Source organism: Ochlerotatus camptorhynchus, unplaced genomic scaffold, assembly GCF_037179485.1.
Source record: "Ochlerotatus camptorhynchus isolate MF236.1 unplaced genomic scaffold, CSIRO-AGI_Acam_v1.1 ptg000284l, whole genome shotgun sequence".
NCBI lineage: Eukaryota > Metazoa > Arthropoda > Insecta > Diptera > Culicidae > Ochlerotatus > Ochlerotatus camptorhynchus.
This window is the reverse complement of record NW_027040773.1, coordinates 1,240,713-1,264,997: the sequence shown is the minus strand read 5'-3', so window position 1 is coordinate 1,264,997 and position 24,285 is coordinate 1,240,713. Positions and strand designations below refer to the sequence as shown.

The 24,285-nt window shown below is 37.9% G+C and overlaps 1 pseudogene; it reads right to left on the bottom strand.

Annotated features, from left to right (window-relative positions):
- Window positions 1-2,262: 2,262 nt before the first annotated feature.
- Window positions 2,263-24,018, bottom strand: LOC135706602 (uncharacterized; annotated as a pseudogene).
- Between the last annotated feature and the right edge of the window lie 267 nt (window positions 24,019-24,285).

The following is a 24,285-nucleotide window of genomic DNA, read 5'->3' as shown; positions in this document are numbered from 1 at the left end:
TTGACCCAATTTTTTGTTACATCCAGCAAAAACTGGCATCTAAGTCGCTTGCAAAAAGCGATTTGCATTTGTCGGCAAGGCTTCACCGGTGTTAAATGAAGAAAAAACAATAATTGCACTAAACAAGCAGCCGTCTCCAAGGGGCGAGAAGCGAGAATGTGCGAGATGAAGAAAACGGATTCTGCTTCTCGCAATGACGACGACGCATGAGAGTAACGGTTCGTCTTGCTTAGCATCAGCTCAACGCCGATCGTTGTGGTTTGATGAGGAAGTAGCTGCATAGGGCGTCTGCCGGTGCAGAAACCGGTAACGAAGGTCGATAAACTTTAAGGAAACTAGTTGATTTTGATAGCTGGCATTTGTGGTTGGACTGGTTGATGATTGAATACGAACAGAACAGAATAGGGAAGGGTAGTCAACAATATGAGACGGCAGGAACTAGCAGTCACTAGAGTTAGGTACTTAATTGAAAGCACCTGGTAATCTCTTTGAACGCCATTGGACAACCCCTGGTTTACTTTTAAATCACTGTTGGTGCTTTTGTAATCAATGACTTCAAACGTCAACTTATCGAAACTGATAGCACGCCATCGCAAACCACCATAATGTAGAGCTTGTCACGGTGGTTACTCATGATTACTCCATGGGTAACCAGCTTCCCGATTTATTTATTTTTTAATCAAAACTAAATGGGCGCAGACATATCGATTAACATGTGCTTCATTTATAAAAGCTGTACACCTTAATGTTTACAGCGCATTTTCGTACTCCTTTTTATTGATATGCTCTTATATGAGCAATATTGAGCTGTCAACATCCTACATAATGTAGATTAAATCAGCGGAATTAAAATATTAAAAATTCCTAAAAATGACCTTAAATTACCTTCTCGAAAGACATCACACGTCTAAATATTGTAACAACAGTACGAGCACATTTTATTTACATTTGTCGTGCCCCTTTTGAAAACCATGGTTTGCCTGTAACTTTTTTTGTTTAAAATATTTCAGGTAAGTCATCTTGGTGAGACTTCCGAAGCTTCTTAAGACGTTTTGCAATTAAAAAATTAATGTACCTCTTTTAAATAGAACTCAAATAGTGAGCAATTAAAATTTATTTCATATGTGTTTAAAAAATAACATATGTGTCATTTCAGATCAAGTGTATACAACGCTGTGGTCAATGTTACCTCTGGTTTGCAACGCTGGATTTATGAGATTTTCAGAGGAGTAATCTCTATCCAAAGAATAGTTTCTAGTGGTTCTAGTGAGAACCAAGCACTTCACAGCAAAACACAAAAAAAACCTTATCTTAGAATATCAATATAAGCATTTTGGCTAAGTTTGGTTGCAATCGCTGACATAACCACAACTTTGTATACTCTTGAGCTGGAATGACCCATACCTTTAGTTTTTATATTAGGGTAAATGACCCAATAGTGGAGGAGCTAAGCACAACAAAGTCATATATTTTGTTTTTTTGACAAAATGAAATGAATATTGTTGATGTTTTCTATCATTTTCTATTCAAATGGATACTCTTTTATCATTTTTCAACATAAAACATGATTATTGAAAGATTTTGGGGATGTAATTGTCAATAAAATATTGGATGTTTTTGTTCCTATAGTTGCGATAGTGTGCCTATAGTTGCGCATGGGTGTTCCTATAGTTGCGCTAAATAATAAAGTGTTAAAATTATGGTACTTTCTGATATTGACCAAAAAGTTTAATTCCGTGTTAATGCTAGCACAGGATAAGAATAGTTGTCTTAAACAATGTCTTAAAGGGGCTGTTTAAATATTACGTAATACTCTAAGGGAGGGGGAGGAGGTCTGCCAAAATGTTACGGTCCAGTCAACAATTTACAATTTAGCGTTATATAATATTTGAAGGAACCCTTTGTAAATCGTTGGAACATTGCACTAAACTGGACTAAACGAATTAAGATATAGTTATCGGTACATAATTCCAGAGCTGTGGTCCAGAGCTCGTTGTTGGAAGTTGGTTCTGGTTTTCTTACGAGTAAACATAGGAATGATAATTTTCAAAAAATGCATTAGGCTAGCCGATATAAGGAGGGGGAGGGTGGGAGTGGTGGTGTAGGTAGTGTTGTGCAAAACCCCAGTTCGAACCAGATTTGAATAGTAAAATGTTAAATAAACGGAAAAAGATTTTTAATTGATATCCATTAAAAAGTGTATTTTAGCCATTTTGTGGAATATTACGGAAATTACAGTATGAAGCAATTCATGTTGCTTGTTTACAAATTAGTAAGATTCAAGTGCTTGAACAAATTTACTTTTTCAGGTTTCGCACGTTTTGTCGCTGCTGCTACTTCTCGATTTTCTTTTCGCAGATTTTCACGCTCCTGCTTCCTGATTGCCGCTTCCTGACGTTTTCGTTCGCGCATTACTGCTTTCAGTTTTTCAGCTTCAAGTTTTTCCTGGGCACGTTTCTCAGCTTTTTCGTTCTTCAGCTCACGTGTGGCTGCTTTCAGTTTATCATTTTCTTTCTTCCTTTCAGCACGCCTCTCAGCTTTCTCCTTCTTCTCTTGGATTACGTCCATCTTCTCTTCCTCGATTCGACGCATCTCCTCCAAGCGTTCACCAGCCGTAAGCACAGGGTAGAATTTGCGCTTATAATTGCGATGGGCACGATTTCTTTTCGGAGTTTCAGGACAGTTGAGGTAACCTGAGATGCTCATCTTCCTTTTTACCCCTCCCTTATCGTTAGTTATGTCCATCAATACATGTTTTTCTTGTTCATTCATGTATGTACCGACGACGTGTGGTGACTCCTCTGAGTATCCTGAAGTATGGTTGGACGTGTCATCCAGATAGCACAGCTCACCAACAGTTTGGAAAGATGTTTCTTGTCGCTGTTCAAAAGATAATTCTTCAGCCACCACCACCATCTCAGCTGGAAATAAAAGCTCATAATGTAGCTGTTTCGAATAATGCATTTGTTTTAAATTTACCTGATGTAACATTTTTAAAGTCTACAGGGTGTGTAGTGCTATCAGAGTTATCGGTACATAATTCCAGAGCTGTGGTCCAGAGCTCGTTGTTGGAAGTTGGTTCTGGTTCGAATGGGAAAGAATCGTTTTGTTGAACCTCAAATGATTTCTCAAGAGGATTTTGAAGACCAACTGTAAATAGTAAACAAAAATATATCACAATTAGATTTTAATAAAGATATATCAAACAGTACCTGGCTGATCTTGGATTTGCTCCTGCGTGGAAGTAGATTGGTTAACATCAGCGTACTCGAAAAGGTGATTTGAGGACTTAGCTTCCGATAAGGTGAATGATAGAGAGGAGTGATACGGTTTAATGAGTTTCTCGTAAAGGTTTCTGATAACAACCTCGTCATCACTCAGTTCTTCGCAGCTCGTTATCTTATTCAGACGTTTTTCTCCAATGTCCTCCAAGGTGAGCTCAATGATCTTGAATGGAATGACGTATGAGTCTATAATATACGAAGAAAGTGTGCTGTTATTCTCGACAATTTGTAATTCTTCGTGCTCGGGGGATGTTACATTAGGAGGGTTCAGCTCCTGAGATACATTCGGATTAGGTGCAGGCGTAGTGGACTTTGCAATGCACTTGCTGTAGTCAATGCTGTCGGGATCAAACGGCTGTAGTCCACAAGCTTTGAATCCATTTATAATGCTGTTTGCCACGATTCCACGCTTCATAGCCTCCTGGAGAACCACCGCGAAGTGGTTTAATGTGAACATTTCTCCGTTGTTCCTGTCCTGCCACTCGGAAACTGCTGCCTTCCAAGCGTTTTTTAATGGTTTGAAAATTGCCACATCAGCAGGTTGTGTAATTCTTGTGGTATTAGGATATAATACTATAAATATTATTCCTAAATCAAGACACAAATCAGCCACATCTGCTGCCATGTGTGACGAATGTCCGTCAACAAAATATATAACCGGAAAAGTTACTCCTTTCTTCAAAAGAAAAGGATAAAAAACCTTCCGAACGTACAATTCAAAATTGGAGGCATCCATCCATCCCTTAGCGCTTTTTCCAATGCCCCAGTCCGGTGGAAAAGTCCGCAACAAGTCTGCACGAATTCTTTGCATTGGCAAGATGATATTAGGTGGCACAATAGAGCCGTCCGCACCAAAACTGAACATCACGGTTATGTTCGTGTGACTACTGGCGTGTTCGACTTCGTAAACATTGTGGCTCCCACGAGCAGCCAGCACTGCTTTGGTTTTGGGGTGCAGGAAGAAAGAAGTCTCGTCACCGTTGTAAACCCTCGATCCATCCTGAAGGATTTCCAAAAGACCTCGTTCTTCCAGATATGACGTCACTTGAGCAAACCAGCCACGAATGTCGGACTCGGAAACCTTAGCGCTAGCTGCGGAAACTGCTTATGGTGTTCGCAACGTGACGGTTTTGTGTCTCTTGAGGAAACTGTTGAACCATTAACGACCTTAAATTGCAATTACATACTTGATTTTCGAATACAATGTCTTTTTCACGACAGGAAAACCTTTTCGTTGCATGTCTTTAATCCAGTCCACAAGCGTTGCCTCCTCCTCTTCCGACAGCACTGTTTGAGGGCCTTTTCGTGTCTTCTTGCTCCATTTATCACTGAGCCGGAACCGGATGGTGGACTCAGGAATGCCAAAAGATAGCGAAGCGCCGTAAATAGTTTCTTTCCCGTTTTTAATGCTGAGAATGCATTGCCTCACAGCGTTCTCGTCGTACTTCCGACGCTTCCGGATCGTTTTTTTTTCTTTTCCGGTTCACGCTTCTCATCAGATGCCATTCTGAAAAGATATAGATATTTCAGTACCTATACACAATAATTTCAATAAAATCACTCACTTTCACAACTTAGATAACTCAGAACTGCAAAAATATAATAATTGATACGCACCGCAAACGAATGGAAGGTAAACAAACGCTGAAGAAGTGACGAGCAACTTTGACACTTCTTCAACGTTGCACTGCAATATCATGAAGAACAGGTACGGCAATGCTAATCAATCGTCTCCTTCATTCTCCCGCTGTTCTTACGTAAGGATGAGTGTGACGTCAAACTCGTCGTTACGTTAGAACAGTGGGAGCAAGAAAGTGATGAAACATTTGGATGTTGAGACCTGTTTTCTATTACATTGCAGCCGGAGGCGCAGAAAATAACACAACTACAGGAACGCAGAGTATTTGGTGTTCCAATAGTGGAGGCATACATTTTTAGATAATATTATCAATAATGTGCATATTTCACGGTTTTATTTAATTCCTACGATAGTTTATCATGTGAATGGACATAGTTCTTGCAAATATGTGGAATAGTTTTATAATAATGGCTTAAAATGTTGTGAGAAAATGTAGCGAATACATTAGTGAATGAAACAGTTTGGCTATGGCATATCAAAATAGTATTTTTTAAATAACGTGTGTTTTTTTTGTAATCCGGTAATTGTAGCAACATACGTAAATATGTTTGATTTATGTTTTATTCATTATTAAGTTAGAGTAATTCAATTTTAGGTAATCAAATTAATTGATTTTTATGCGGTATCGCAACTATTGGTACTACCGCAACTATAGGAGCATTTACCCTACTACACATTGTACCCTTTTAAACGCTGGCTTGAACATTAGTCTGTTCATGCTGAGTAATTAACATTTGAAAAGGGCCTATAGGAACGTATAACCATAATCGGTACATCGACCCTAATTAATTCTGAATTGAGTAGGGTGGATGATTCTTCAGCGATTATGTTTTATCCCTGTTGAGTCGGTTTCAAGTACATTCATTTAAGACTAGGGTTGTTTACCGGTCAATCCCCTACTGTTGGTATTTTTAGTTTTAAAACAATTCTTTAAAAGTCTCATTCATTCAAATGTGGTTTAAATTGAGTGGTATTGTTAAATAATGTAAGGTATGTGTATTGGATCTGTTCCCAACTAACAAATCTACATTCACAATTTACAAAGGTTTTATTGCAGCTGCAACCATTACCTACAGCTTTATGACGGTCATATACAATGCAAGTCATGGAACATTCTTAAAGCTATCTGCACAACCCCTATAAAGCTTATAAAAAAAACCAACTGATGTTTATGCTACTTTCCCTTATGAAAGGTTTTATGATTGCCTTGAAGTATAAAAAAAAAACAATATGAATTGCCCTTATAAAATCCAAAAATAAATCCTTATATTGCTTTATAAGTAAGCGCAATAAAACTAGTTGGCAATGAAACAGTTATTTAAAAACAATTATAAGCATTCAGTTGCAACTTGTCAGAAGTGTAAATGGGCGGTTTATTTTTACAATATGTTGAAGAAGAAACCAAACCTTCTGGTACTTCCAAGCAGAGCGCAAAGAAAAAAAAAATGTTAGCATGAGCCTGTTTATTTGAAATCACGCATCACTTTTCATAAAGGTTAATGTACCATTCAAAACTTTTCCAAATGTTTGTAAAATTCATTGGTTGCACCCTACAGTGTTGCTTTTTGCCGTTTTCGTTCGCTTTTTAAATAGCTTCTCAAACATTGATTTTAGGGGTAAAGTTTATTCACAGGTGTTTTTGCATATGTACCACTTTTTTTGATGTAGACGATTTGGTGATTAATCTACCTGAAAGTGAGATCAAAAAAATATTTTTTTTACCTTGTAGCAAATGTTATTTTAAGCAACTTTTCTGAAAATACAAAAATTTCTAGTTCTTACATATTACGAGATATATATCGTTTTTCGTGAAAGGCCCCTTTAAATCATGTTTTTTAGTATAACTGTTTTTCTAGACATCCTACAATTTTGATTTATTCTACAACTATATTTTGCATGTTAAAACACATGATTTAGCTAAACATTGTAACTCATTATTTCTTGAAACAAAAAAAGTTATTTTTAAACAATCGATATTTTTAGGGGTATTTGCTATTCAAATAACTTTTTTCGGGGCAAATTGGCGCAGAAATCTAGGTAGAATTTTGAATAAATACTTATTTTACTGCCGAAAAGTTATAAAACATGTGGCAGCACGCGATCTTTTATGTGTTTTTTGATAACTTTTGATAAACTTCTGCAAATGTCTAATTTTAGAATACATATTTTTATTTTAAGAGATAGCATGTTACAATGTTCAGCAAAAATGTGTATTTTTGTATCGCAAACAACTTTGTAGAATATGTTAAATATTTTAAAAAACCAGGAAAAAGTTATACTAAAAACAATTATTTGAAGGAGCATTAAATGTACCCGTTTGTTATTGCATTTATTCATCCTCTTCCTCCTCTGTTTCTCAATTCATTAGTAGAGCTCTAGCGTCTTCTGCAAATGATTTTATGATCTGTTTGGGCCATCCTCGTGCTTCTGTTACAACTGGATCAGATGAAACCAATAACCATGCATGCTTTTCGTTTCAATCCAAAGTGAGAAGAGACAAATTTTATCAAATTCTATGGTAAAGAACAAGAGGCAACCAAAATATTATTATTAGCATGTAAATTTAACAAAGCAAATCACTTCTTTGCATTCTGATTCTTGAAATAATCACATACGCATACCTGTAGTTGATGATTCCGTCGGATTCTAAACTCTTCTAAACTCGGCCTAACGCATTGAAACGCCATTGAAACGCCATTGAAACGCCAATGAATTTACTTCGGCCTATCGGATGAAGATTGAAATTAATTCGGTCGGAGCGCTTCTTTTGTTTTTGGGAATAATGGGTGCAAACCTTCTTATCACGCGTTCTCATTGACTTTGTTCCGTAGCTTATTAACTAAAGTATCGTACAAAACGCATAATTGACTTGTTAACTCTGAAATCATGGAATTATTTGAAGTTTTCTGCTCGATAGGCCCAAAATGGGCGATTAGGCCGAAGTAGTTCTCTACCCTATTGAAATTACTTTTGAGAAAGATAGCTGCAACCAAATGACGATTGTTTTGATATCAGATGCTGTTGCTCTCGAATACAGAATGATAGGTACAAGAAGCGAACGGACCTTCAGTTGAAATACGTAATGCTCTCTGCAGAATGATTGTCATCCTAACTTGGAATGCATGTGGTATTGGCTTAGCCTCTTACCGCAAATCATTCAAAACGATGATTGAATTAATTCAATCTCACGTCATTTGCTGATCTGAAACGATGAATTAGCCAAATTGGCTTAAATCACTATAAAAAAATGGTGATCTGAGCTGGCACATAAGCCGAAAATATAGCCAGCGCTTTCAGAGCGAACATGAGTAAAGCGTGGAAACCGAAGGTTATCAATTACGTGGTAGAAGATGTTTCCTCTACTAACGGAAGATTAGTGTATCCAATATTTTATGAAACTATGGATATTATGATAATATTTTGCTAGTGTAAGCAACAAGAAAAGATTGTGAAGTTTGTGTTCCACACATAACACCTGCCAATTTTGCTACATGAGAGTTGCAATAATCGATTTTTTCATTTATCTCACCCACTCTTCATGAACAGGCGATCAGAAAATCGCTCATTATGACTCTGTCATCGCTAGATTTGCTGGTTTTATGAGTCAAACACAAACTTTACAATCTTTTCTTGTTACTTACGCATACAAAATATCAACATAATATCTTATTATTCCATAATTTCATAACATTTGTTCAGCCAAAATGAATGGAAGGCTGATGTGTGTATCCATGATGAACTGGCTTTTTTTTTCCTTTGGTTTGTTTTTCCGTCGATCTTGTTTTCCGTGCTGAGCACCAATGCTACCGACGTGCCAGGAAGGCAGCTCCCACACCTGGACCCTACCTATCGACCCATCAACTCATGGGACCAACGGCTTTACTTCCCATCCGAAGGAAGGCGTGATCAGAGATGTTATGCCTCAGAACATCCCGGCGGCGCCGACTGGTATTGAACCCAGGCCTACTGGGGTGAGAGGTAATCACGCTTACCACTACACCACCGGCGCCGTTATGATGAACTGGCTGATCGTGGATATTTATTATGGCAATGTATAATAGAATAAACAATCAAATTATAAATCCAATCTGTAGCTCTGGCATGTAATTCTATTCGTAAGTTTTTGTCCTCTGAGCACTGTATATTTTACAGCCAATTTTCAAACCAACATATACTTCAATTGTATGACAGTCATATGGATGCTCATCAGCTCAGTTGTCAACGAATTCAACCATAAAGCAGTCATCCAATATCGGAAAGCATATTATTGAAGGGGTCGCCATCAGCTTTATATGTTTGTAGCATTATTATTGTTGATTTAAGAGTTATTAGCATTAGCAGTCCTAGTTAAAAGCTTATTACAACCAGTAGTGCTAAACCCAACTAACAATTTTCGCAATGTAAACGCTTTACTCATTTCATTTATACAGCCTCAAGCTGTATTCAAATGTTATACGATATGAGAAAACATTTACTCAACCACAAGCAAATCTGGTGAACTTATTTATCTACTTATGGCTGTTGTGACGGTTAGGACCAGAGTCGATGTTATAATATGAGTCCCGCCAAGAGTGAAGCCAGAAGTACCAATCGAACTGTCAAGCGGGGTACTAAACTAGCAAAGTAAATAAACATCATTGTTCCTACAGCCAGTGAACTACAAGTATTGCATTCATTACTGACAATATTTTAGTAAGTTTAGACGAAAAACATTTCTTCGCTTTATTTATTACACTGTGATATTTAAAAGTTATACCAAGCACTTGTTTTCACCTTTTTCAGGTTCTATCATTGATTTTGTCTCCCAGAAGCTCCTTTATCGACATGAAATTTTTCACTTCTGAATGAAAGTCATCCGATGCTAACGCAAAAAATCTGGTTGCCGTTTACCCTGACGAAAAATAAATCACAAACAGTGCTGCTTGTTCGCAACATTTTCTCTTGGCGGGACTCTTATTATAACATCGACTCTGGTTAGGACAAGCTCTTATTGCCAGTGAATCCAAACACAAAAAGCAACCAACGATACAGACAAAACAGTTGCTACGACTACCAAGAGAAACTCGTTCTGTAACACAACTCGATCGGAGCGGTAGAAGGATACTGATATATTGCTTGCCTGCTTTGTTGCAACATACATGGATGAGGACATAGCTTGATCTGAATCGAGAAAAGACATAACAAAAAAATTCCCATTAACACACGTGTATCATCTTCGGCTTTACTTCGTGAAGCAGCTTGCCAACAATTTGCTCGTTTCCTTCTACCGCCCTGAGTGAGCGGTGTCTCACGGGCTGCTTGTCATGAGAAAAAAGGAAAAAGATTATATCATTATTGCTTTCCACTTCTGACATAGCGTTATCGGTTCGGTGATCGCTTGTCATTTTGTCATTTGGAGATATTTTTGATTCCTTGCTTATTGCATATCTATTTACGCATGCGTCGCGTGCCTCGTGCCTTGTTTACTTTTGAACCAAACTTTGTTCGTTATAGTTTACCACCACATATTAGTTTTTGTTTCATTTTTCAATGCTCTATGAATTCGAGGAATATATTCTCAATTACTATATTAATCACTACTGAACGTAACAGTTGAAGGGCCTTTCATCTTGTGTAAACAAAACTTATATGGCCTTTTTCGCGCTAACCGAAGTAGGAGGAATTGCAAAGCTTAACTAGGTGATTCTCGTTTTTATCATAAGGATAACTCCACCGAAGTGTAATGAAGAATATCCGTAAAACAATTCCGAAAACAATTTTTGATACAAATCAGTATAAAAATCTAGAGAAAATTCGTGAAGTGGTCTGGGTAGCAAACTTGAGTTAATCATCAGCATAACACTATCAGAATCAGGGCTCTACATTTTTGAAGCTCTAAAATGAACTCGTGTTTTGTTTCTCTCATACATACGTGTTCGACGCTTCATTTCTATGACGCCTAGCTAGACTATCAGCAAGAAACGAAAATAAAAAAGCAGGGCGCTTAGAAGGAAAGGATGGCTGTGGAACTTCTCGTCGTTGCTTTGTTCATTGCTTTCAATGTAACTAACGTCGATTTTCTAGTTAAACGAAACATCATTATGGCTATCAATCCCCTTTCACGAACACTCTATCACCGCTCTTTCAATTTGTTTAAAATGCGTTATGTCCCGTTTTCGATCATTTTTTTAGATAAATATATGGATGGAAGATAAATTAAAAATATTACGTGTAATCTGCAAGTGTATCCAAGTGAGAAATGTTTAAAATATATATGAGAGACAAGCGATTGAACAATTGTTTGTGCATGCCGACTGAAATTCTAGAATGCTGCGAAGCTGTTCGACTTTAAAGCTGGGTTTAAACAGAGCCAGTCAATTGATCAAGTCAGTTGAATTCAACTGACTTGAACGCGAATTGAACGTGTAAACCATGCCATTCAACTGACTTGATCAACTCACTTGAATTGAAAAAAGTTGAATCAGGCTCAACTTTTCAAGCCAATTGAATTCAACTGAGTTGATCAATTGACTTGCTCTGTCTAAACTCAGCTTAACAGAAAAAGAAAGCCAGCAGTCTCTTCGTCGCATCGATTTGGTCGATTGAAGCTGATATTGTGACGCCCTGATCAGAATGAACCAGGGGAAGCTCATAAGTTTTGACAGGCGCACCGGCGCAACCCGAGATGGAAAATGACTCTAACTCGCCTAGGGCGCAACCATCGGTAATTGAAAGATTTACAACTGACAAGATATTGAGAGCGAGCTCCATTACTCTCTTTGCCTGCAATCAGCGCGTGAACAGCGAGAAATGCACGCTTTAGGCACCCATACATCACAAATGTTCTGGTTCTAATTTAAACTCACACATTCCAGCCGGTCTGCAAGTCATAACGTCCAGCGTACCAGACTGCTGTTTCCGTGTTACTCCCGTTTGACGCGTGACTGGTGAAAGTTTCAATTAGGGAGACCATCCGAACTGAAGTTAATCCTTTTTGAAGCAAACCAAGGTCGAAGATTTAATAGAGTCACACTATAAAATAGTCTATTCATGGTAACTTGTGGTCTGGAGTAAAGAAGTACAGCAATAATGTGACCATAAAATCTATAAAAATTTATGCACAGTTTTCTCTTGACGCCAGGTTAAATTATGTGTTAAGATTTTGTTGGAGGAATTTATCATGTTTATTTTATTGCGAATCAAATTAATCAAATATAAGCACACCACCAAATGATTTACACTGTACCGGAGCCTGGAATCGAACTCGAGACGACCGCATTGGCGAACCTTGATACTGCCTACTTTGCTACGCCAATATTTTGAACTGATGTAAACAAATCAAATGTCCTTCTACAGCAAGATCGCTGAGTAGAGGCTTTATAATAGTGCAAATGAATCACTTTTCTCGACTAGTTAATTCAGTTTTGCAAAGAAGCAGAGGAAAAGCTGTAAAACTGCAAACGTATAAAAATAAACCTAGTTGGCTGAATCCTGATGAATGTGGGCGTCTTAGTGGAATACCTGTACAGTGAAAGAGAGAAGGATTAGTAATTTCCACTTAATTCCACTACACAGTTCGAAAAAGTAGTGTAAATTTCTGTTCAATATGATGCACATAAATGGAGCGTCACATATCATATACGTTTACCTTATATATCATGTAAAGTTCTGACACATTTCATGCAATGTAGCAAATATTGTATACAAAAGCCTATCTTTGTAAACAACATTGTTTGCAAGTTGCTCGGTTGCGTGAAAAGAAATAAAAGTCTACGTGAATGAATGTTTACATCACAATTAATATTCAGAATTTTTATCTGTGTACCTTATTTGCTTATCGTTGACAGATACGCGTATTTCGTCTACAATGTGCAGACTTCTTCAAGGTCTTGTACGAGTCGAGTATTAGTACAAGACACTGAAGAAGTCTGCACATTGTAGACGAAATACGCGTATCTATCAAGGATAAGCAAATAAGGTAGTGGAATTAACTGGAAATTAGTAATCCTTCTCTCTCTAGTTGGCTGGTAAAATAGCTTCCACAATAGCGCTAACACAGTTTATTGATTGAGTACAGGTTGTTCAGTTGTTGAAAAAGCACTTTTGATGTTTATGTTATTCAGCAAAAGTGGTTGGTTGTGTAGAAGCCATCAAAAAAGTAATATACTGGTCTTTATTAGGTTTGTTTTGCGGCTAAAAGTTGAAAGTTGATTAAAATTTGCATAGAAGTGACATTAGCGTTTATTGGCTGATGTTATTCAGTGCGACTGACAAATTGAATAATGCTTGTAGCTGTATCTGCAGCTTTGTTTCAGCTACTTTACAGCACAACGCTGGAAAATTTGGCATACAAAGCTGAACATGTTAGTTGGGACATTAAGCAGATTTCAGGCTATGGCAAATATATTATACTAACAATATGGTCTAATCTTTCATGATATCAAAGACACGGTTTTCAGGCAACACGAGCGCCCGTCTATCAAGAATGTAGGGCTTCACAAAACATAGGTTTGATCGTTATGCCTATATAGTTTTGTTTCAATTAATGCTAAGGTAGATGTTCTTGTCTATCCTTGCCCTTCATTTATTTCTTGGAGCACATTCGCAGTCGCTACTTAGGAACTTTATAAGCCTGAACCATTATTAAAAAGTGTAAGTACAATGGTACTCCATTTTCGATACATCCCGACTCTTCCCTTGATCGCGCATCGAACCCACCGCCTACTGCATGCTATGTAGCTAAGTTATAATTTAAAAATATAGATTTCTGAATTTTTATCGGTTATCGGTAGGAGAGAGAAAACAGATTTTATCCCTTATTTTGATATGGTTTTCGCACAGGAGCAGTTCCAGGCGAAATAGTTATTTTTAATCGACCTTCTTCGATTTGTATAATTGATGTTTGCGCAATTGATTGTTATGTGCAATGATTCACATTTTTGCAAACAATCGGAATTTTTGAATCTTGTAATTTTATTAAAAAGGTATCTTTGAAATTTTAAAAAAGGGGCTTGAAAATTGAGTTTCTGATTGAAATGGCGTCTTAAACATAGTTGCAGAGACAAATATTGGTAAAATAAACTTTTTTAATTTATTTATTTTTTAAGTTTAAAAAAATGTTAAAAACCCAAATAACTCAAAATGTCCATGGACACTTGAAAACTGACAAATATCGGTGAACATGAATTTTTGGTGAAATATTTGAGCTTTTTGTAAGTACGTTTTGTTAGCGTTGTGTATTTTTTCACAGAAAATGATTTAAAATGTCTCAAGCATTGTTTTCTGAGAATAAATTTCATGCAAAAACGTTTAATTAAAAAGTTTAAAAATTTGACAAAAAATTCTTGTTTTCGGTTTTATAAATTTTAATAATTTAAACACTTCAGCTTTTTTTTGGACATCATAAATAAATAAATAATCATGCACATTTTGAGTCTGAGACAACGAAACCCTACCCCAAGCTCCTCCCCTGATCCTATCCTTCGAAAATGTACCCTTCTAACCTCGAGTAAGCCGCGAGTAATCGGCCCAACTCCTACTAGACATAGAATTAAGTGAATTTTGTTACACACAGTGAACAATGAATTATCGGCTCCGTAAAGCTAACGCGATTGAGCCTTCCAAATAAACGAACTAGATCGCGGTACACTTTGTGAAAACCGAAAATGAAACATGTAACGAAATTATGAAAGATTTTGAACGTTAATAACTCAGCTGTTCGTGGACTAATTTCAATAAATTTATCACCAATCGATCAGAAATATTACCACGCATCAATACTTAAGGTTTCGACTGTTGATTTTCAGCAATAAACTATTGAAAAAGTGGTAAACGTCAAGCATTGTCCATTTACAACAGCATCGAAATAACTAACAAATCCACCAAAAATGTACATGCATATGCTGCTTCCCCAACACAGTCATCAGAGAATCGTTTCTAGACGAAACATGTCGATGCAGCATTGCTGCTTTCCCAACACTGTCTTCCGAGAGTTGTTAAGTAGACAACATGAAAGGAGGGTACAATAATCACAGTAGGTATACAAAATACAAAAATGGGGATGAGTGTGGGTTATACTACGGGTATAAAACGAGACACTATCGTCTGAAGCGTCTGACATAACGGACTGTAGCTTTGCAACATACAGCTGGCTCGTTGTATCCGTGATGAACGGGCTTAAATACTCTTTTAGTGGAATTCAAAATACGTGATCTTAAGATGCAACTTTATCAACAAAACGGCCCTTTTCAGGGCCACAAACTACATTTCACATGAAATAATTAAGCGGAAATTTTCTTATAAAAATGCTTCAGAAATATATCACTCTGAAAATCATCACATCCCATGGTAAATGTCCATATGAATTTCACATCTTCTTCTTCTTCTTCTTCGCATTTCAAGCTAATTGCTTATGGCATATTAGCTTATTGCGTGCTCTCAACTTAGTGTTCTAGATGCACTTCCACAGTTATTAATTGAGAGCTTTCGATGCTTGCTACCATTTTTGCATTAGTATAATTGTATCCAACCCGAAAAATTCCTAGATCGGACCGGGAATCGAACCCAGTCACCTCCAGCATGGTCTTGCTTTGTAGCTGCGCCTTTACCGACTGAGCTAAGTGAGTGTGAATTTCACATACCATGCTCAAAACGGTTGCAACCAAGCTTCTAATCCTGAAGCAACCGTGTCCAGCAGCCGGGCCGAGGCTCTTCCAAGTTCCCGTTCGTCATAGCAAGGTTGAGGTTTCCCTCGCTGTGATCTTCCAACCTGTCGCAGACACCAGTTCAACCCCTGTACAGTAGCAGACGAGCCGAGACTCTTGCGAGTGCCCAATCATTGAACCTAAGAATATGGGATTTCCGGTCCGGTTTGCTGATCCAGCTGCCTACACGTCATTATCATCTTCCAAAGGCTTTAAGCCTGTAGTACCATCGGCCCTTTTCAGGGCCTCTAACATTTTTCAAAAGAGTTTAATGTCCCAACTAAAATTCATTTCAAAAGGTTCTTTTCAGGGCAATCATTGTCCTACTAAAGAGTACAAACAGAGAGATCTCCGCTCAAATTCATATTCCTACACAAAACACATGCTCCTGCTGCAGTTAACATATAACATTTATTATAAGACCACGTAGTCCTACGTCACCATTGCGTACAACCCAATAGGGCTGTCCCTTGTAGTTTTTTATACCTTATTACGTTGTTTTTCATTTTAATTCTACTACTATTGTATCACTTTCACTATAACTTATTCACTTTCACTTATACCCTTTCATTAATTCACTTTCACTAATTCACTTTCATTTATTCACTTTCACTGATTCACTTTCAGTATTTACTTTCACTATCAATTGAAAACAAAAACTATAACACATACGTATTTCGTTTACTACTTGCAAACTTCGTCATTGTCTAGTCATAGACACATAGAATAAAATAAGTTTTTCTACAAATTTGTCTCAGACGTCATTTCAATCAGAACTGCTGTTACAATTTAAAAAATAAATTAAAATACTCTATTTCGAATATTAATCATGATCCAAAATGGCCGAATTTTAGAAAAAATGTGAATCATTGTCCTTAACCATTTGTCTGTACCTATACAATAAAGCTAAGTTCAATGCGAAAATCCTTCAAAAGTGGTATTAAATAAAATTCGGAACTTGTCTCAACTAATAGACAGACATATCAAGTAGACTTTAGCATGCAAAAGTGTCAGAGAAAAAAGAATCATTTTGATTAATTGCAAAACTGCCTGGGGTCATATTGACCCCAAGATACAGACCCCACAAGGGTCAACAAACAATTATGGAAAGTTGCAACCAAATCGGAGTAGTTGAGTTCATTTGGCGTGGAATTGCTCACAGACTCGCTGGGAAATTTATTTTGTAAGTTCATAAATACTCAATTAGAGGACGTAAATATGCTCAAACCTACGTTTTTTTTTCTGAAAGATGTTCAAAAACGCAGTTGGAAAAAATTGGCGGCTTGTATTAGGAACTTTTCAAATGCTTTTTTTTTATTTTCTCAAGCCTCTTACTTACTTACTTACTTACTTACTTAAGGGTCCTGTGCACCACCAGCGGTGCAAAGGGCCAACGTGAAAGACTTCCATCCTGGGCGGCTGCTTGCTTTTGGGTCCAGGTCAGATTCCTATCGACTTGCTTAATTTCCTTATTGAGGCTCCACCGCTATGAGCCCCTGGGTCTGCCTCTGCTGCAATGTCCTGCCGGATTCCAATCCAGCGCTTGCTTGCAGATTTCGTTTCCGCCCCGTCGAAGTGTGTGGCCGACCCACTTCCACTTTCGCTCTTGAATTTCTGTTGCTATCGGCTTCTGATGATGATGATCCAGTTGTGAGGCGACCAGGCACGAATTATATACCCCAGGCATCGGTTGATGAAGACCTGCAGCTTTTGAGTGTTCTCCGCTGATACACACCGCGTCTCGCTGGCGTATAACAACACAGATTTCACGTTCGAGTTGAAAATTCGGATTTTGGTGCGTTGACTTATCTGGTTGGATCTCCATACGTTTCGTAAACTCGCAAAGGCAGCCCTAGCCTTCTTGATTCGTGCACCTATGTCGATCTTGGTCCCGCCGTCCAACGCTATTTGGCTGCCAAGATATTGGAAACTTTCGACCTTCTCCACTGCTTGCCCCGCTACCGTAAATTTGGAAGGGTTGCCCGTGTTGATATCCAACGATTTGGTCTTGTTGACGTTGATGGTGAACCCACCGCAGAGGAGCGTTCGGCTAGGTCATTGAGCTTACTCTGCATATCAGAGCGCCGTTGTGCTAGTAGAACAACATCATCAGCCAAATCGAAATCGTTGAGATGCTCCATGGTGATAGGCTGCCAAAGCAGCCCACGCAAGCCTCTGACATTATCTAAAATTTTCCAGGTGACGCAGTTTTTAAATTGGGGTACACTTGATCTCATTTCTATGATATGAATTAGAATATTAATTTTTAAACACATCCCGCGATCCTATGTGTCAGAACTCTGGGGGAGAAGGTATCCGACGAAACAGACTTATATTTTGTCACACTCATAAATCAGGTTTGAGTGTGTGTAATCTTGGGAGATCCAACTTAATTTTCAACATTCAAAGTATTTTTATGTTACTTCATACCCGAAGTTTGCGATTTTCAGAGTTGGTTGGAAATGCTATCTAACATGGAGCTTTAGTGTGATAATTTATTAGCTAAAGAATAGTCTTTAGAAAAGGGTAGGTAGATAGTTCCGTTAGAGTACGGCAGTATGAAAATTGAATATAAATTGAAAATTAGCGAAGCTCCATTAATGCGACAGTACAAAGTCAAACGCACACCTTTTGCCTAGCCCGTACGATGTACGCGGAGATTTGAAGTATGTTTTCAAATCTACAGGCAAAAAGTGTGCGCCCGCTTTTGCTCATTACTGTCTGCGGCTGTGGAATTGTTCTAGCGACGTTTCATCACTACCTAAAGCCCTTTCAACTTCTTATAAAAAAACAAAGATTATCAAAAACAGTTCCAATTCAATGATTCTTATTAACTCAACTTATTTGGTTTTGAGCTGTGAACATTTGATACGTTTTGGTTGAATATCCAAAAAGTTATTAAGAATTTCCTTGCTGGCTAAAAGAAGTCTAAGGGAGTAAAACATACGAACTGCTCTAAACAATATATACGTTTCAAAATCGGATGTATATGCTGCCATAATATTACATTCCGTCTAGACGAAACTTTGATGAAACTAACTTGAAAAAATACTGCTTTGGATTTCAAGAAAACACGGGATATTAGTGTGTCCAGATTCTCTTATATAGTAATTTGTTATAGTAATAGTAATTTGAATAAGAAGTTAGAGCTATTTTAGAATAACGCACTTGACTCAAAAAAAATTACTTGTCTTGAAAATACAAATTTGAAATTTTGCTCATATGCAGTCTTAAAAAAGATTTTTCGTAAACTGCTAATTTGACTGAATTCCGACCACTCGGAAAAAAGATTGTCAATAGAACGTTTTACTAAAGTAACTCAAACTGATGCCAATAAAGTTCAAATTATACCGATAAATCGAAAGAAAAAAAGTTATTCCACCACCAGCCAATATTTCAGAAATGTATATGCACAGTGTTTCAAAAAATTGTCCATTCAAGTTTACGCTCAATTTTAAGAAGCAAAAATAAAGATAGTGACCAAACGAGAACGGCTTCCGAAAAATACAGGTTTTTAAAGACTCGACTCAGCAGATCTACAAACTGCAGCATCGAAAATAACGACTCGTAAAGACCTTGATACAAACAAGCTGTGGTGTTTTTTCCATCTCAGATTTTATTTTCATTTAGATCGTTGCTGCGGGAATAAATAAAGGGGTTTCAACTTCTTGACGTCAAGGCCTCAATTTCATTGGTCGCTCGTTTCTGGTAACACGAGAATATTATCGTTTTTTGAATAGCCGAATAAATGCATGTTATGCTAATTAATCATATCGTCCGGCCAATTTTCTACAGAGATGGCGCTGTTTCGCTGGTAGGAAGTGATAAAAATCCCCATATAGAAATTGAGAGAACTGGGAATAATTCACTTTCGGTGCATATTCAGGCCAAAAACAAGTGAACGAAAACCGAAATAAATTGGTCAGGGACTTTGACGTTCAGTTTTTTTTCCGGGAAATTATTTTTAAATAAGCTACAATTAAATAAAAATGATTTATCCCCATACAGTTTTAACTGATTTACTAGCAGTCCCCAGAAAGCCAGAAAAAATTAAAAAATTGAGAGAGAAATTTGCTCTCACTAGTTCAATTTCTCAATATGCCATGTATTTTGATGACACTTTATTTGTGATTTCCCTCTCACAGACTACAAAATAGAGCTCCCGACACTGCAAAACATGTCTGGTACCTCTATATTCGCATTTTGATTAACATTCGAAGTCCCTCCTTTTTATACATTCTTCACAAAAGATACTTTCTGCCCGCCCCATTCATAGAAATACGCGGGAAATCCGGTGAGGGGTGAACTATTTTATGTGCAGAATGTGTAAAACAGGAAGGACTTCGGATGTTAATTTAAATGCATACATACCAGACATGTTTTGCACTGCACTGTCCTCTGTGAACAATTAACGGAAAACAGAGTATGAATAGTTTCCGATAGTTGTCGCTGTCAATAACAACAGCGACATCTGATGAAAAATGAATGCAGAAACTTGACAAAACGATTAATATCTGAGGGGTGTATAACATTAATCGCACCACCGGTAAAATATATGCCTTGTCTGTGATTTTTGGTCCATGTTGTATTTATAAATAAACAGCTGTCACAAAACCTTCACGCTCGTCGAAACCTGGTTGGGAATAACCTCTTGATAGAACCCTATTAATTGACACTTCGAACCAGCGATGCCACATTGTTTTCAAGCTGATCGGTTTCTTTTCTTTCCTTTATAAAACGTCGGTCTCTGTTCCGCAATCTAGTGCCAATCACCGACGGACATCGATTGCCATCCATTGACGGCAATCGAATGTGCAGGAAGTCAGCTTCCACACCTGCGTAGGATATCGCACCCATTCAACACACATGGGCCGGGACCAACGGCTTTACTTCCCTTCCGAAGGAAGACGTGACCAAAGATTTTTATGCCTCAGAAAAATCCCACCGACCTCGACTGGGATTGAACCCAGACCCATTGGGGTGAGAAAGGAGTCACGCTTACCACTACACCACCGGCGCTGGCGAGCTGATCGGTTTCAAATGTTAAAAGAAAATCGGTAGGGTAGAGAACTACTTCGGCCTAATCGCCCATTTTGGGCCTATCGAGCATAAAACTTCAAATAAATCCATGATTTCAGAGTTAACAAGTCAATTATGCGTTTGGTACGAAACTTTACTTAATAAGCTACCGAACGAAGTCAATGAGAACGCGTGATATGAGGTTTGCACCCACTAGTCCCAAAAACAAAAGAAGCGCTCCGACTGAATCAATTTTTATCTTCATCCGATAGACCGAAGTGAATTCATAGGCGTTTCAATGCGTTAGGCCGAGTTTAAAATCCGTAGGCCAAGTTTGGCGTCAGGAAGTAGCGTTAGACTTTTGACAATATCTCAACGATTGGTTTCTCTTTTTCAACTCTTACGATACATACGGAAAGGTTAATAAATTTTGAAGCCATCAGTAATAATAACATTCTGTTTGGTGCTAAGCTGCGCTAGATTAAGAAAGACTAAGTGTAGGTTATGCTTAATAGGCCGGAAATGGGGTAGTTAACCATATTTTTGGGTATTTACTATTTTAATTAATTATATATTGTTGTACATTTTTATGGTGAAAATTAAAAGCATTGGATAAAGAACGGAACATTTACTTTCCAGGAAAAGTCGAAAGAGATTTCCGGGGAATGTTTGAATTTGCATCTGAATGATGCCGAAAAAAAGTTCCAGCGAAAGAATAAAGCAATTCTTCTGGAGGAAGTTTGAATAAAGTTCTTAGAAAAGTTGGGAAAACATCCAGGAAACTAAAAAAAAAAAATTAGAAACTTCTGGCGAAATTTTAAAGAAACTTTCGGTGAAAATGTTCCGAAATTGGCAAGCAATTTCCACGGAAATCCAAGGAAAGCTCGGAAAAAAGCTCCAGAAAATGCTCATGGAGAAAGTTTTTGAGGAAGACGAAAGACATTCTTGGGAGAATTCGATTGATACTTCCGGTAGAAGTTTAAAGGAACTTCCTGAAGACGCAGCTGGAAGAAATTTCCTAAGGTAGATTGGAAGAAAGAGAGAAACTTAGAACCCAGAGAGCTTACGAAACAGTCCAAAAAGCTTCAAGGAGAAGTTGGGAAAAAATTCTGCAAGAAAGATATTTCTGGGAACGTTAGCCCAATATTCCCTAAAGTTCCTATAATGTTATAATGATCCTGCAATTTTTCTGATATTCCTGAAGTTTTCGGAACATTCCTGAAATGCACTTCGGAATGTCCTATTTTTCGTCGGACCTCGTTGAAAGTTCATACAATTTTGCTGAAGTTGATGGGGCTCTTTTGAAGTTCTCTTATCATCCTCGAAGTACTCGTAGCTTCCCTGATTATAATGAAACTATCGGCGAAGGTTCCTGGACATTCTGGAAGATTTCGGAACTTCTTAAGTGCTCTCACGATTTTCTTGAAATTAATTGATCATCAGCATTGTAGTTTCTGATCTTCTCGATTTTTTTTAATTAATTTTTAAAAGTTCTCGAAACTGCCTTTAAAAAGAACGGATCATCCCTCAAAATGTTCTCTGATGTTCATGCAACTTCCCTTACGTTTCCAAAATGCTCATGAACCACTCGGAACTTTGCTGAAGTTTTCGGAAATTCCCTGAAAGCCCTCAATAGATACGTTTGCGTTCCGTTCACGTAAGTTTGAATAGTTTAACTTTCAAATCCACACTAATGCAACTTAGCCATTATGGTTGGCCCTTGAATTTCTAGGAACTCCTTTAAAATTTCAGCAATTTCTTTGAAATTAGTTGATCGGTCCCGCTAAGCGGATCCTACTCGGGACATCTCGAGAAATTTACCAAAATGAACGTTTCTCGATTTGCTTGAATCTGTTCCAAATTTCCTGAAAATAATTTAGGAAGGATTTTTTGATCAAAGTTACCAGAAATTTTCCAGAGAAACCTCTGAGGAGAAAGTTTGAAGAAATTTCCCTGATGAAGTCTGAATATCTTGTAAGGGAAATCGGAAGAATGATCCAGGAGAAGCCAGAGGAAGTTTTGTTTTATTTATTTATTTATTTATTTATTTATTTATTTATTCGTCAATCAATCAAATCGTAGACTACATATTAACATTAGGACTTTTGTTCTATGACTTCGCAGGGTTCTGAAATATATTTTTAATTCTGTTTAGGGCATATTTTGGTCAATCATTTCACGATGATGATTATAAACAGTCATCATCTGATTTACCGGTCCAAATTAAGCGTAATTGGTCCGATGGCGATCTACTGCGAACAACTGTCGATTGCGTACTTGTCGGGAAGGTGCATACAAATTTAACCTTGATAATAGATCAGCTGAGGCCAGGAAAAACTTCTGGGGGAGTCAGAAGACATTTCCATGCGAAGTCAAAAAGACTTATCAAGGATATGGGAAGAAACTTCCGGGATGTAAAAAAAAACTTAGGGGCAGTTAAAAACGATTGAATAGAAACTTCCAATGAAATGTTTAAGAAATTTGCTGAAGACATTGGATAAACCTCTCTCCGAAAGTCAAAAGAAGCCAGAAGGACTTCTGGAAGAAGGTTCCCATGAATCAGATGATAATTTCTAGGGAAATCGGAGGAGGCTTCTGGAAGAATTCGGAATTATCTTCTGGGTCAAAAGAAGCTACCGAGGGTAGTCGAAGAGAACATTTCGGAAGAAGTTTGAGATCATTTTCTGATGAAAGTAAAAGTATTAAATTTATGTGGTTGAACCAAATTGTTGAATGTTATTTTAAAACTAATTTATCGGAACTTACCCTTAGAGAGCTTGAAACTTACAAATCAGTCTGGAAGTTTCTGAAATTTCAGATCTTCTTAAAAGTTCCTGAAGTTTTCTGAAGCTAATGGAACCGCAATCAGGCTCTGGAAGCATCTTTGAAGTTCCGAGGAAGCTTTTTTTTTATCTAGTTTGTTTATTGGGAAGACTCAATAGCGTTAGATTTACGGAGCCGATAATTCATTGTTCATTGTTTGTACCAAAATTCACTTAATTCTATGTCTAGTAGGAATTTTGCCGAAAGATAGGATTAGCTTGGGTTCTGGGAAAGTTGAAACCTTTCGAGTGAAGCCAGAAGAAGCTTAATAGGGAAGTCGAAATAACTGTCCAGGAGGAATCGGAAAATAACTTACGCCGTAAGGTGGAAGAAAATTCCAGGGAAAGTGATGAATGAACAGCGGAGAATTCACAGGTCACCTGAAGGGTCCTCCGCTGAAATCCCGTGCGATTAGGGAATGTCCTGTCCGGAGTCTGGAAAAATCCTCTGATCTCGCAGGTTTACAAGGGCCGTCCACTTTCCGATGTCGCCTTTAATTTTTCTAATAAACGGAAGTCTGGCACTGGACCATTTCGTTGCCCACGCTGTCCGCACTGTGCAAGTGATCCATCTCTTCACGTCCTGCACGGTACCTTGTGCGAGTACCGAGGACCCGATGGGCCTGACTCGGCTAGGTTGTCCGCCTCGATGTTCCCTGGGATCCCGCAGTGTCCGGGAATCCATGCGTATTTGGTGGTGCAACCTTCAAGATGCCCTGAATCCAGGGGTGGACCGGGACTTCCGACGAAAGGGCCTGAATAACACTGTGGGAGTCCGACAGGATCAGGATTGGGCGATCCGCAGGAACCGTGACGGCATGAAGAATAGCCGCTGCTTC